Here is a 12,391-nt window from a genome sequence, read left to right on the forward strand (position 1 = left end):
AATAAAAAATAATATAATATCAAATTTAAACTTAGTCGTTATAGATAATGAATTCAGTCCATCTTTATTCGGTCGAAATTGGATGCGATCTTTTGGTATTATTTTTCCTAAAATATTGCCAGTAAGTACTATGCATAATACACAATTTACTGTACCCATAGACACAAAGAGTGCTGTATATAATTTAAAAAAAATGTATCCGGACGTGTTCAAATCGGGTGTAGGTACGTTTAATAAGTGCAAGATAAAGCTAGAACTAGTAGAAGGGGCGCAGGCGGTGTGGCGCCGAGCGCGGCCCGTGCCGCACGCGCTACGCCCGGCTGTTGATGCTGAGCTACAGCGGCTTCAGCATGAAGGCATTATATCACCAGTAGAATGGAGCGAATGGGGTACGCCCGTCGTTCCCGTACTAAAAAAAATGGACGTGCGATTATGCGGAGATTTTAAAACTACCTTGAACCCGGTTCTCATGGACGATAAATATCCTATCCCCAGGATCGAGGATATATTTTCTGCATTACAGGGGAGAAATATTCGCAAAAATTGACCTTTCTAATGCGTATCTACAAATCTTGTTAGATGAATCCTCAAAAAGGTTGTGCACGATAGTGACACAACAGGGAATATTTTGTTTTAATAGACTACCGTTCGGTATTAAGTGCGCTCCAAATAAATTTCAAAGATTGATAAAAAAATTGTTTAGGATGCCCTACGTAACTTGTTATATTGATGACCTAACTGTCTGTGGTATAAATAGACAGGATTTATGGATGCGGTTATTGAAAGTTTTTAAAATATTATCAGAGTGTGGATTAAGAGTAGCTCCAGAGAAATGTAGTTTTTTTCAGAAGTCCATATCGTATTTATGACACGTAATCGATGCGGACGGAAACGTCAAAAGTTGATGCGATCAACAACACAGCAACCCCCACCAATGTAAAAGAGTTAAAAGCGTTTCTCGGATTGATAAATTATTATGGGAAATTCGTGAGAAATCTGAGTGATATACTTTCCCCTTTATATCAATTATTAAAAAAAGGTAAAAGATTCGAATGGAGTAATTCTTGTAATGTTGCATTCGAGCGCGTGAAGAATGCATTAAAAAACTCGACATTGCTGGCGCACTTTAACCCTTCGCGGCCGATTTCGGTCACGTGTGACGCATCTCCGTTCGCGGTGGCGGCGGTGCTGTCGCAGCCGGCGCAGTCGCCGGTGCGGCGCGGCGGTGGCGCGGCGTGTGAGCGGCCCGTCGCGCACGCTTCACGCATGCTCACCGCGCCAGAAAAGAACTATGCACAGATATGTAGGGAGGGGTTGGCTGTTATTTTTGCAGAGAATTCACTTCAGTCACAGACTGTAAACCGCTCGCGTCTATTTTCAATGAAAATAAGGGAGTCCCATTGATGGCCGCGAGCCGTCTTCAGCGCTGGGCCGTAATACTAGGCGCGTACAACTATAAAGTTAAGTGTATCAGTTCAAAACATAATTGTGTAGCCGATTGCCTATCGAGAATTCCGACCGTTGTGACAGAAGAGAGTACGCGGATCGATTCATTTTATACAAAATACGTCTCTCATTAGTTACAAGGATATTGCAAAATATACAGCATCCGATAAAGTATTGCAAGAGTTACATAAAAGTATTAAATCTAATTGGATATACTGTAAATGTAAAAATTTAAAGCCATATTTTGAAATAAAGGAATATCTCAGTATCGAGCAAAGCTGTATTTTATATGGTCATCGGGTTGTTATTCCCGGCGCATTGAGAGAGGCTAGAGGAAATGTAAAAATTTGGCTCGAAACTATGTATACTGGCCAGGTATCAATGGCGACATAGAACGTGTGTGTGGCGCGTGCGGGACGTGCGCCCGCGAGCGGCCCGCGCCGCCGGCCGCGCCGCTGCACCCGTGGGTGTGGCCACAGGAACCCTGGTACCGAATACACGTTGATTTTTTCTCGTTACCCGGCGATTCTAAGTATTATTTTGTTATCATAGATGCACACTCTAAATGGATTGAGTCATTTAGAGTTCACAACACTTCAGCTACTTCGACCATAGACAAATTGCGCAAAGTATTTGCACGATTTGGTCATCCACATGAATTGGTGTCCGATAATGGACCACCATTTTCTAGTCATGAGTTTACAATTTTTTTGAACAGTCTAGGTGTACATCCAATAACAACGACTCCTTATAAACCTAGTAGTAACGGGGCGGGAGAAAATGCTGTAAAAATAATTAAAAAAGCTTAAAAAAAAAGCGGTTCATGACAAAATAGATTCGGAATTGGCGTTGGACAATTTTTTATTAATATACCGGTCTACACCACATAGTATAACTGGGAAAACTCCAACAAGCCTGTTGCTAGGCAGAGAGGTGCGTCCACCTTTTAGTTTGTTACAACCCAGCGAGCGAGCGAGTTAGTGAAAAATAAACAAAGACAACAGATTGAATATAAAAATAATAATACCTATAGACAATTCAGCGTCGGGGATCACGTGTATTTTAAGTTGTTTCGGCGTAATACATTTACATGGGAAAGGGGTGTTGTCACTGACCGTGTGGGTCCATTGACGTACTATGTCAAGTATAATAATAAATATTTGAAAAAACATGTCGATCAGTTTTATATTAATATATATTTAATAGTATTGATTCAAATTTATTATATGATTATGAACGTCGATCGAGTGAGGACGCTGCATCAATCAGTAGCGGTCAAATCGTGTCCAACAACGACCAAAGTCTACCTGGGGGCGTATTATGAACTCTTTAAAATCCAGTCAGTTTTCTGGCAGTTCAGTTTACGGCCTTAAAATGAAATGTTCTTTTTCGTATTATGAGGGTCCAAATTCAAACCGTATTTTGCCTGGATAGTTTGTCTCTGGCTGGTTAGTGGATTTCCTCGCGCTGCGTTCGGATACGCATACATTCGTTGCAACGTTAAGTCGAGTTTCTGTATGTCACTTTTTGGACAAAATATTAATTAAATAAATGTAAATTAAATATAGAAAACAGTAATTAAGATACAACGGTAGAATTTGTGTAATATACAAAAATATTCCAGACAGTTTTATGGTCTTTTTTAATAATTCGGATTTATTTGTAAAAAATATTTTCATTGTAATATCCAAACGAACTTTGTGCATCTACTTAAAATTCCGCGCAAAGTACTTAAGAGGCCTATTACAAAATGATGCCGCTCAACTTTAGGTTTAATCGCAAACGCAAATAACCGTGTAGCTCAATCGGTGTGGATTTAGTATGAACCATTTTGATCCTTGTAATATTTTAATTAATAATGTGATATGTTTCTACTTAACTGAGACTACTTATTGGATTTTTTTAAATAACGTTATTTATCTTAATTATCAAAGTGCTAATAATGACCATATTTTTTTATTATATTATTCCTAGAGGGTTGATGTCAGGATGCTGGCCGATTGTACAACTAAAAGCCAAAACCTTAAGTAATATGAGTAACAAATAATTGGGATAAGGACAGGAAGATGAAATTACTATAACATAAATTTACTAATTAATTCTTCTTACATATTAATTCAGTTTATTTATTAATAGATACAATATAATTTATTATAAGAGTCGGATACATTATTGCCATATTCACTTGTTCTAAATATTATACTTAGCAAATAATTATTTTATTTATATATAATAGTTGTGTTTTCAAGGCTTTGTTTTGATTTAAAGGTCCCATCCTTATATGTATATTAGGTGTGTCCGCGACTTCGTCAGCGTGGTATAATGAAATTGACCAAATAAAGGAAATATATTTAGATTATAACCAAAAAAAAAGTTTCTTTGTTTCAATTAAACAATGACGATACTTTTATACAACCTTTCATCTCCGCTTTTAATCCCTTACAATACTTTTTTCGCACTATAAAGTAGTCTATGACCTTTCTCAGGGTATACTATCTGTGTATATGTATATATATCTATATAGACTACCTGTGTATATATATGGTAGTGAATTTACAAGGTACAGGGGAATAACACCCGAGTTTTCAGGAATGGCAACGCATGAGGGAAACAATGTGCTGATATGAACATGGCAGGTACTGCTCATGTATATAGGCGACGGTTACCCCTTTCCATCAGGAGAGCCGTCAGCTTGTTTGCCATTCTAAGTTGTAAAAAAAAGCTTCAACTGCTATCATTGCTGTTCCTGCATCATTGACGTCGCCGCATGATATTGGCTGATATTGCAGCTTCTCGTTCTTGGTTGGCCGATTCTTGATTCTTGATAAATAATTAATTGTTAATGTCAAACCTTTTTATAAATTATTATAAGACGCCTCATTGATTATATGTAATGAAATCACCATGAGCTATAGAGATTTTGGACAGAACCTTAAAAGACCTTAGAAACACCTCTGCTCTCATTGGCGGGATTACTTTTATACTTTTGCTGGAGATTTCTGAAAGACTCTCTGTGTCATTAACATCGTCTCCCTTATGGACTTTAATTGAAAGTTTAAAACTACTGACAAATTTGAGAGCTCATTTTTATGGAAGCACAGATAGTGATTTCCCACACTAAATGCTCAAACTTGAGGAAGGAATTTCTCAAAAGCATGATCCAGTCATGAAATTTAAGCCCGCCGAACATGTGCAATGGCGTCCCATTGGATATATTGCTTACTAAAGAATTGAAAGACAATTTAATTGTAGACCATTATAACCGGTACGTTAGCTGGGCAACCAGCTTATATACCAAGAATACCGATGATTCCAACTGATCTGCCAATACCATTTTAACGGCTTCAATTTCCGGTTAAAATATCATCTACACATGTAATAGATCTATGTATGTTTTGATCTTAAAAAACTACGCAGATTTTGATTCGTTGTTATTTAATAGACAGAATAGATAGACTCAAGAGGAAGGTTTATATATAACGTCCCAATACTGTACACGGATCTTTAAACGCGCGATAACCTATATATCCCATATTCACGCGGGCGAAGCCGCGAGCTAAAAGCTAGTCTCTAAATAAAAACATTTATAATGTTGTTGACTTTTCACCCAAACACGCATAATTATTTGACATAACTGTACAGTAATGAAAGTCCAACGAGTATAATAACAGAATAGCTGCAATTTAGAAATATCTGTATTGTGTAAAATAAAATAAAATTGGATAAAATATCTCTAAACATTAAGGAATATAATTTATATATAATTTGGTAATTTATTTACAATCCACATTGCATACTAGATGATATACACTATATAACACAAGACAAATGTACGTAAAAATAATAATGGTATTTTTATAAACAATAACCCTATTTTAATTTAGAAAAAAACTACAAAATAAACATAGAGTAAAATTGGTTTACATTTTCTTACATTTTTCTCTCAGATAAGCGTTATTTTTAAAAATACTAAAATGTTCTCTTTTTTAATTTTAACAATTAATTGCCATTAGTGTGACGAAATACCATGCTCTTGTGCTTTTCATAGTCCAGCAGGGTAGGTAGGTTTTATTTGTAGCATAACTGTACTTTTGTCTTGGCATGCTAAAATAAATATTATTATTATATATATATATATATATATATATTTAACAACAACTTTAAATTAATATTCGTAGAAATAAGTATATATTAGCAAAATTAATTAAATATTACTTAAATTATCAAAATGGTTTAGTCGCTCTATACTAATGTTCACTGACGAATGTCTTATCTTAGCGGTGTTGTAAAAAATGGCATAGGTCCTACCTCGACGAGCGCTAGCGCAGCACTGAGAATTTACTTTTGGCGCAACGGAATTTATACAACTTTAAATTATTATTATTGTTTATTTTTTTCTTAGAAACTTATATTTTTTTTTCATATTTCTAATTTACAAGTATATTAACTTTATTATTATGTTTTTTTTATGCAATAATTTCGTTGTATTTATGAGAAAATTAGAAATGATTATGGCAAAGTTTTGTTGAAATTTCGGGTTTAATTATGATCAATTTTTTAGATATTTAAGTTGAAAATGAAGAAAAGGACGATGCTGTCTCAATTTATAAAGTAATTATCAAGTTTTAGTAAAGATATCATATCAATTTATGTTTGTTTATTAATGAACGACGACCCCAAACTTCTGTCATTTAGCGTTTTTGAATAAACTATTTTAGAAATTAGGAAGACTAACAAAGAGAAAATTAACATTTCAAAGATGTTGTTTTTAAGATTAGATATCTATCTATATAATTCAGGAATCAAAATGTATATCCGACTCTTAATTTCTTAGAACCAGAACCCCAAAGACACTGCTTTTAGGCCAAAAAATGTGAAAGGCCTCTTAATTCCGATTTTAATGTACAACTTGAAACTTAGCCTTTCCATAACTTTATACGCAAGTTAAATTTAATAATTCAATTATTGTGAAAAATATACCTAATGTAACGTAAGTATTCCTAACATTTTCTTAGTAATGTTTTTTTAAAATGATGCAAATATTTAAATGTTTATATTTGTATATTTATCTAACTAAATTGTAGATCACGGACTGAAACCTCTCGCCAACGTCGTGTATCGTACCGGTAATTTGAAATTATATGGGATTTTTAAAATCCCATAGGGAAATGGCAAGTGGCTTTAATAAGTCCGCCCAAGAATACCATACCAATCGCTTGTGTGAGGACGTCGCTCAACAATTAAACTCCTTAGGAAAAGGGGGTTTTAAAGACTGGAAAGGATTGTCAAGTTTAAGTGTTATAAGGTAACCATCTGAATTTTAATTTATTTCATTTAATAGGAATCTCAGTAAAATCTGAAATACATATATCTATGCAAATATATTGAAGTATCTGTTTGTAATTTTGAAGTTCACCATACAACAGCTTTTCAGTAAATGCATACATATAGAAGGTAAGATAAATGACATTAAAAAAAAATAGTTGTCTGTCCGTTTGTTTGTTCTTGCTAATCTTTGAAACAGCTGGACCAAATTTGAGGGATACTTTCACTGTCATATGTAATGAGTCGCGTAAAGGAGTAACTTAAGTTGCTTTTATTTGAGATATTTTATTTATTTTAACAAAAATTAGGTATGCCATATGGACAAAGTCATAGGTAATAACTAGTATATAATACAATTATCATATCCCTTTAATTATAACTACCAATAAAAGACATAAATAATGTACCTATATCATTTTTTATAAAAACAAATAATTAAAACATTGACCTATTAACAGTATTATTATTTATAAATGTTTCAATTTCTTAGTTCCACAACTAAACAACATGGGTTTGTCTAGCAGCTAGACCTTCATTTAGTTCTCTATAAGAGCTCAAAGTACATGTAGGCATCTAAATCTAGAAGCCCAATTGTGCTCTCAATGATATTCCATGTTCTTACAGTGTAATATGCTTCTTGTGGTCCTGATATAACATTTGAGATGGGAGTATACTTCTCATCATCCAAAGCATATCCTGGATCTCCTAAAAAAAAAAACAACATATTATATACTATAATATTAATATTTATTTACAAAAAGTATTATTTCATTAAAAATACAGCACAATAACTGTTAGTGCTGATAAATAACTATGTTCCTAAATTACTCAAGTTTAGAGCTTAGATGTAATGATGTTTGTAGTTTCATAATAAAATTTTGTGCTTACCAAGTAATCATAAGGATTTATTCCAGCTTAAGTCCTCTAGATGTTGCTTAATGCCTCTGGTTTGCCCAAATGTCATGAGTAGCTCCAGTTCCAGTTGGCATCCACACTCATAATGTCCATGTCAGCATTACTAACCTAATTTTTTTTTCCAGATTAATTACATAGATGAAGATTATTTGAAACATAAGAGAATAATTAATGGATAAATATTATTTGAAACATATGAGATTAATTACATGGATACAGATTATTTGAAACATATGTCTAAGTGTTATGGTCATTTTATATTTAAGTAAACAATTTATTGTTAGTAGGTATATAAGTAGCTTTAGAAATGTATAATTATTAACATATTTTGTATGTCTAAAATCTTGTTTATTGTTAATTTATATAATTATATTAAAAAAAGATATTAAAAGTGCTTATATTATTAAACATGTCTTTTAATTTATATTTCACTTACCAATTATATATTTAATGAATGGTATTGTTTTCTACAGTAATATCTCTTCTTAATTTACAATGGGGTGGCATGTGTACAGTCAAATACAGCCCAATACACCCAGCATTCCAAATTCCAATTATAAAACCTAAAATATAATTAATTTAATTTAATTAATTGTCCTCGGAGGAAAGTGCCGGAGAGACTACACATCATCAGACTGTTGCATACTTGTATACTTGCTTTCTAGGCTTTACTTGTGTGCATACATTTTACCATATATATTATCACTATATCATATGGTATGGTACATGGTACTCATAGATGTATTTGCAACAATCACAGTTGCTAATTGTATAGAAATAGATACCTTTGAATATTTATTATCTATCCTTTACTCAGATGTCCTTGGAATTTTATATATGTATTTACTGTTGGATGTTGGGTAAATGCAATAAATCGGTTATTTGCCATTGGCTGTGCTAGCGAATGAAGAGCAATATCACTAGTAGGCCGTTGATACGAGCCTGCAGCATAAATAATAATGCTACTAAAACCTGACATAGTCAGCTAGTGATTTAGTGAAATAATTACAATACAATATACCTTAGTTTCCACTGGTAGGTCTGTAAATTTCGATGATACCGGCATATGAGTTCGCACGCATATTACGCACCAAATCTTTATTTAGATTATAACGTTTTCTAAATTGTTCATTGTCTATATCAATTGGATTGGATTGGTCGCGTAATCGCCGTCTTTTCACTTTCCTTACTTCTTTTTCGTAGGGTGCACACATTTCCAAAAACTCCAATACTTCGAGTTCATCACACATAATTAAAATTAAAACGAAACAAAAACAATCGAAATAACTGCACAAACATGTTATAAACATAATAAAAACTGACATAGAAATAGAAATAATAACCAAATTACAATAATGAAGCTATAAATTAGAAAACAATTCTATAAAAGCTAATATGAAGCCACCGTAAACTGAATTGTTTTTAAACGGGCTTTTTGACAGTTGCGTCCGCTCAGATCTGTCAAATGAAACGCTCATAATACGAAATAGCCGGTCAGTTTTCGGACAGAAGACGTTCAATTGTCATGTGACCGCTGACTGGCTGGCTAATAGCGTTCGTAATACGAAATCGCCAGGCAGTTCAGTTTAAGCCGTAAACTGAATGGGAATAAGAGTTCATAATACGCCCCCTGAACCCGATATTGAACCCGTGACGGAGACACAGCCGGTAGGCCTGCGGTCACTATACCCACAGGTGCTTTCGCCAGGGACTCATGAGTCACCCGATGGCGATGCCCCTAGATCGCGTTCAATTCGAATACGCAAACCGGTGTCAAGATATAGAATGGATGAATAATTTTTACAAATATTTTAGGTTTCACACAAGCTGTACATTTTTCCATTTGTGTATGCGTACACCAGTAAGCGTAGTATATTACTGTTATACTTACATAAGACAACTGGTGTAATATGTAATTGTATTTTTTTTTTTTATTTTAGTTATTTTTTATACTAATTGAACTTTAAAGTTTAAACGCTTTTTTTTTTGTTTCAGTGTTTTTAGTTTTAGATTTAGTTTTTTTTAATATACTAATTGAACGTAAAATTTTATATATAAGATTAAGTATTATGATATGTACAGGTGTAGTAAAGATAATTGTTTTAGGTTATTTCTTTTCGTTACAGTGTTATATATCTACAAGTAAAGAATTATTATGTATATATTACTTTGTAGCTAGGGGGGGTACATTGTTATTAATATTTTATGTTCACCGTCAATATAATAAAGAATCAGTCTCGTAAAGTGTCTTGTCATTATAACATCCTAGTTAACAGTTGTGCACCATAATATAATACATACCAATAAGGTCAACAAAAAAGTCCGTGATGGTATATGTCTATCTCTTAAGGATAACCAACAATAACCATTTTTTATCTTCTACATTTTACGGGATTTTTTTTTATCGTATGTTTCCCTTAAAATCATGTAAACTATGTTATTATGTCATAATCTAAAGAAATAATAATATTTTATAGTGAAATATTATGGTCGGAGATCTTATAGTCAAGTACTTTACTATGTATAATGTTGTCACAAAAATTTGTAATAAAATTGTCAATGCAGGTTGAACTGCCTTTGGCTATACGTGTGGGACTATCAATTAAAATATTCTTCATGTCAAAGTTTTTTAAAATTAATTTAAAATCCGTTAAGTATTTACTTTTGTTGAGGAAATTTATATTAAAGTCACCAGTTAAAATTATTTGCTTATTTTCTTTATTAACTTTAAATAGAATTTTGTCCGAGATTTGCACTCTTTTCGCCGTTAATAAAACTTTTTTAAAACATTTCTTAAATTTCTTTAATTTTAATTTACGTCTTTCAGTAGGATATATAGATTGTAATAGTTCCAGTTTATTCAACGTGTCTCTAGATTTCATTATGCCTTTAGTTTCCCAGTAGTTTTTCTTATTTATAATATATTTTTTCTTCTTTGGGAATGCAATGTCATAAAAATATTTTAAACCTAATAAAAAAGTTTCAGCTTTTACGTTAGCATCGTCACAATTATAGATATCATAATAATATGTTTGGTCTTTATTAAGTAAATAGTGAAAGTAATTGCAGTTATTTTTTGCGAATTGACGTGCAATGTAATTTTTTTTTACATCCTTTTTATAACTATACTGTATTTTAACGTTATAAACTAATTCGATAATATTATGGTCGGAGATCTTATAGTCAAGTACTTTACTATGTATAATGTTGTCACAAAAATTTGTAATAAAATTGTCAATGCAGGTTGAACTGCCTTTGGCTATACGTGTGGGACTATCAATTAAAATATTCTTCATGTCAAAGTTTTTTAAAATTAATTTAAAATCCGTTAAGTATTTACTTTTGTTGAGGAAATTTATATTAAAGTCACCAGTTAAAATTATTTGCTTATTTTCTTTATTAACTTTAAATAGAATTTTTGAAAGTGTATCATAAAATATATTAATATCATAATTAGCGCGATATATACAGATTATTACAGTTTTTTGTGATTTTAATTCAATTGCCGCAGCTTCACAGTGTAATTCCTGTGACAAACAGGTAATATCACCGCGAGTACGAAATTTGACTCCGTCCCTAATAAATATAGCTACACCTCCATGTTTGTGATTTTGTCTACAAAAATATGATGCTAAGCTGAAGTTATTTATATGTAAAATATTTATTTGTACTTCTGATAACCAGGTTTCACTTACACAAAATATATCACAATTTAGGCATTCCATTAATAATTTAATTTCCTCTACTTTATTACTAATACATTGTGCAATTGTATGCAGAATTTTTATTTTATTACAATTGCGTTGTTCTTGAGTCGAAAATCCTCTTGAATAAGAGCTTCGCGTTCGGGAAATACAAGTGTAGTTGTATGTTGGAATTGTTTCTGGATAATCTCTGACAGAATATCTAACAAATCATTACAAGTGCATACTCCATGTTGTGTATTATTAATTTCTAGGTATTTGATTTTATTATTGTACTTAGCTAAATTATAAAGCTTTTTGTTTATATTAAATATATTATAGTTATTTCGTCCGTCGTATTCCAGACTTAATAATACTGTATTATACATTCTATTGTCGTTAGAATTCAGAAGTGTATTTAGTAATTTTATATAATTATCTAATTTTGGATGAAATTTACTAATCATAATTATAACAATGTCATTTGTATTAAGATCAGATGTGTAGCTTTTAAAATTTTCTAGTATTTTATCCGCACTTGAATGTGGTTTACAAATATTAGTGATATTCAGATTTCTTGAACATTTCTGATTTATATATTTAGCAGCATTTCTCCCTGATATGTCCGAAAAAATCAAGACCTTTCTCTCACTTTCTGTGTTCGAATTATTATGGGACGGCACTACTATGGTATTAATTTCGATATTGCAGTTGTCTGTTTGATCAGATATAATTTGCGTGTGTTTTACTGGAGTGTCGATACACACACTAATATGTTTCTTTTGTGTTTTATTAAGTCTATGCAATTTATTTTGAAGTGATTTGATTTTTTTCATCTGGTTTTTTATTTTTTTAAATAATTTGCGGTTTTTATAAATCCTTGACCCTTTTACGTTTATTAATGATTGTGTTTTTAACTCTGTTGTCATTCTTAAATTATTATATTCATCCATAACTTTGTTTAATTTTAATTGTAGAAGTCTATTTTCAGTATTTATATCATTTAGTTGTTTTTTTAATGG

General features: G+C 32.0%; 2 long non-coding RNA genes across 2 annotated transcripts; one reads left to right on the forward strand and one right to left on the reverse strand.

The window, feature by feature from the left end:
- The first annotated feature begins 6,355 nt into the window (after positions 1-6,355).
- LOC131855504 (uncharacterized) lies at positions 6,356-7,933 on the forward strand. The gene is made up of 3 exons (XR_009358114.1): positions 6,356-6,436; positions 6,531-6,751; positions 7,812-7,933. It is a non-coding gene; the product is annotated as an uncharacterized LOC131855504 (long non-coding RNA).
- LOC131855503 (uncharacterized) lies at positions 7,455-9,108 on the reverse strand. Its single transcript, XR_009358113.1, has 4 exons — positions 8,708-9,108; positions 8,123-8,249; positions 7,660-7,794; positions 7,455-7,476 (listed from the first exon to the last, which is right to left on the reverse strand). It is a non-coding gene; the product is annotated as an uncharacterized LOC131855503 (long non-coding RNA).
- Positions 9,109-12,391: the final 3,283 nt, after the last annotated feature.

Source organism: Achroia grisella, unplaced genomic scaffold, assembly GCF_030625045.1.
Source record: "Achroia grisella isolate CSIRO2021 unplaced genomic scaffold, CSIRO_AGI_Agris_v1 utg1455, whole genome shotgun sequence".
Taxonomy (NCBI): Eukaryota; Metazoa; Arthropoda; class Insecta; order Lepidoptera; family Pyralidae; genus Achroia; species Achroia grisella.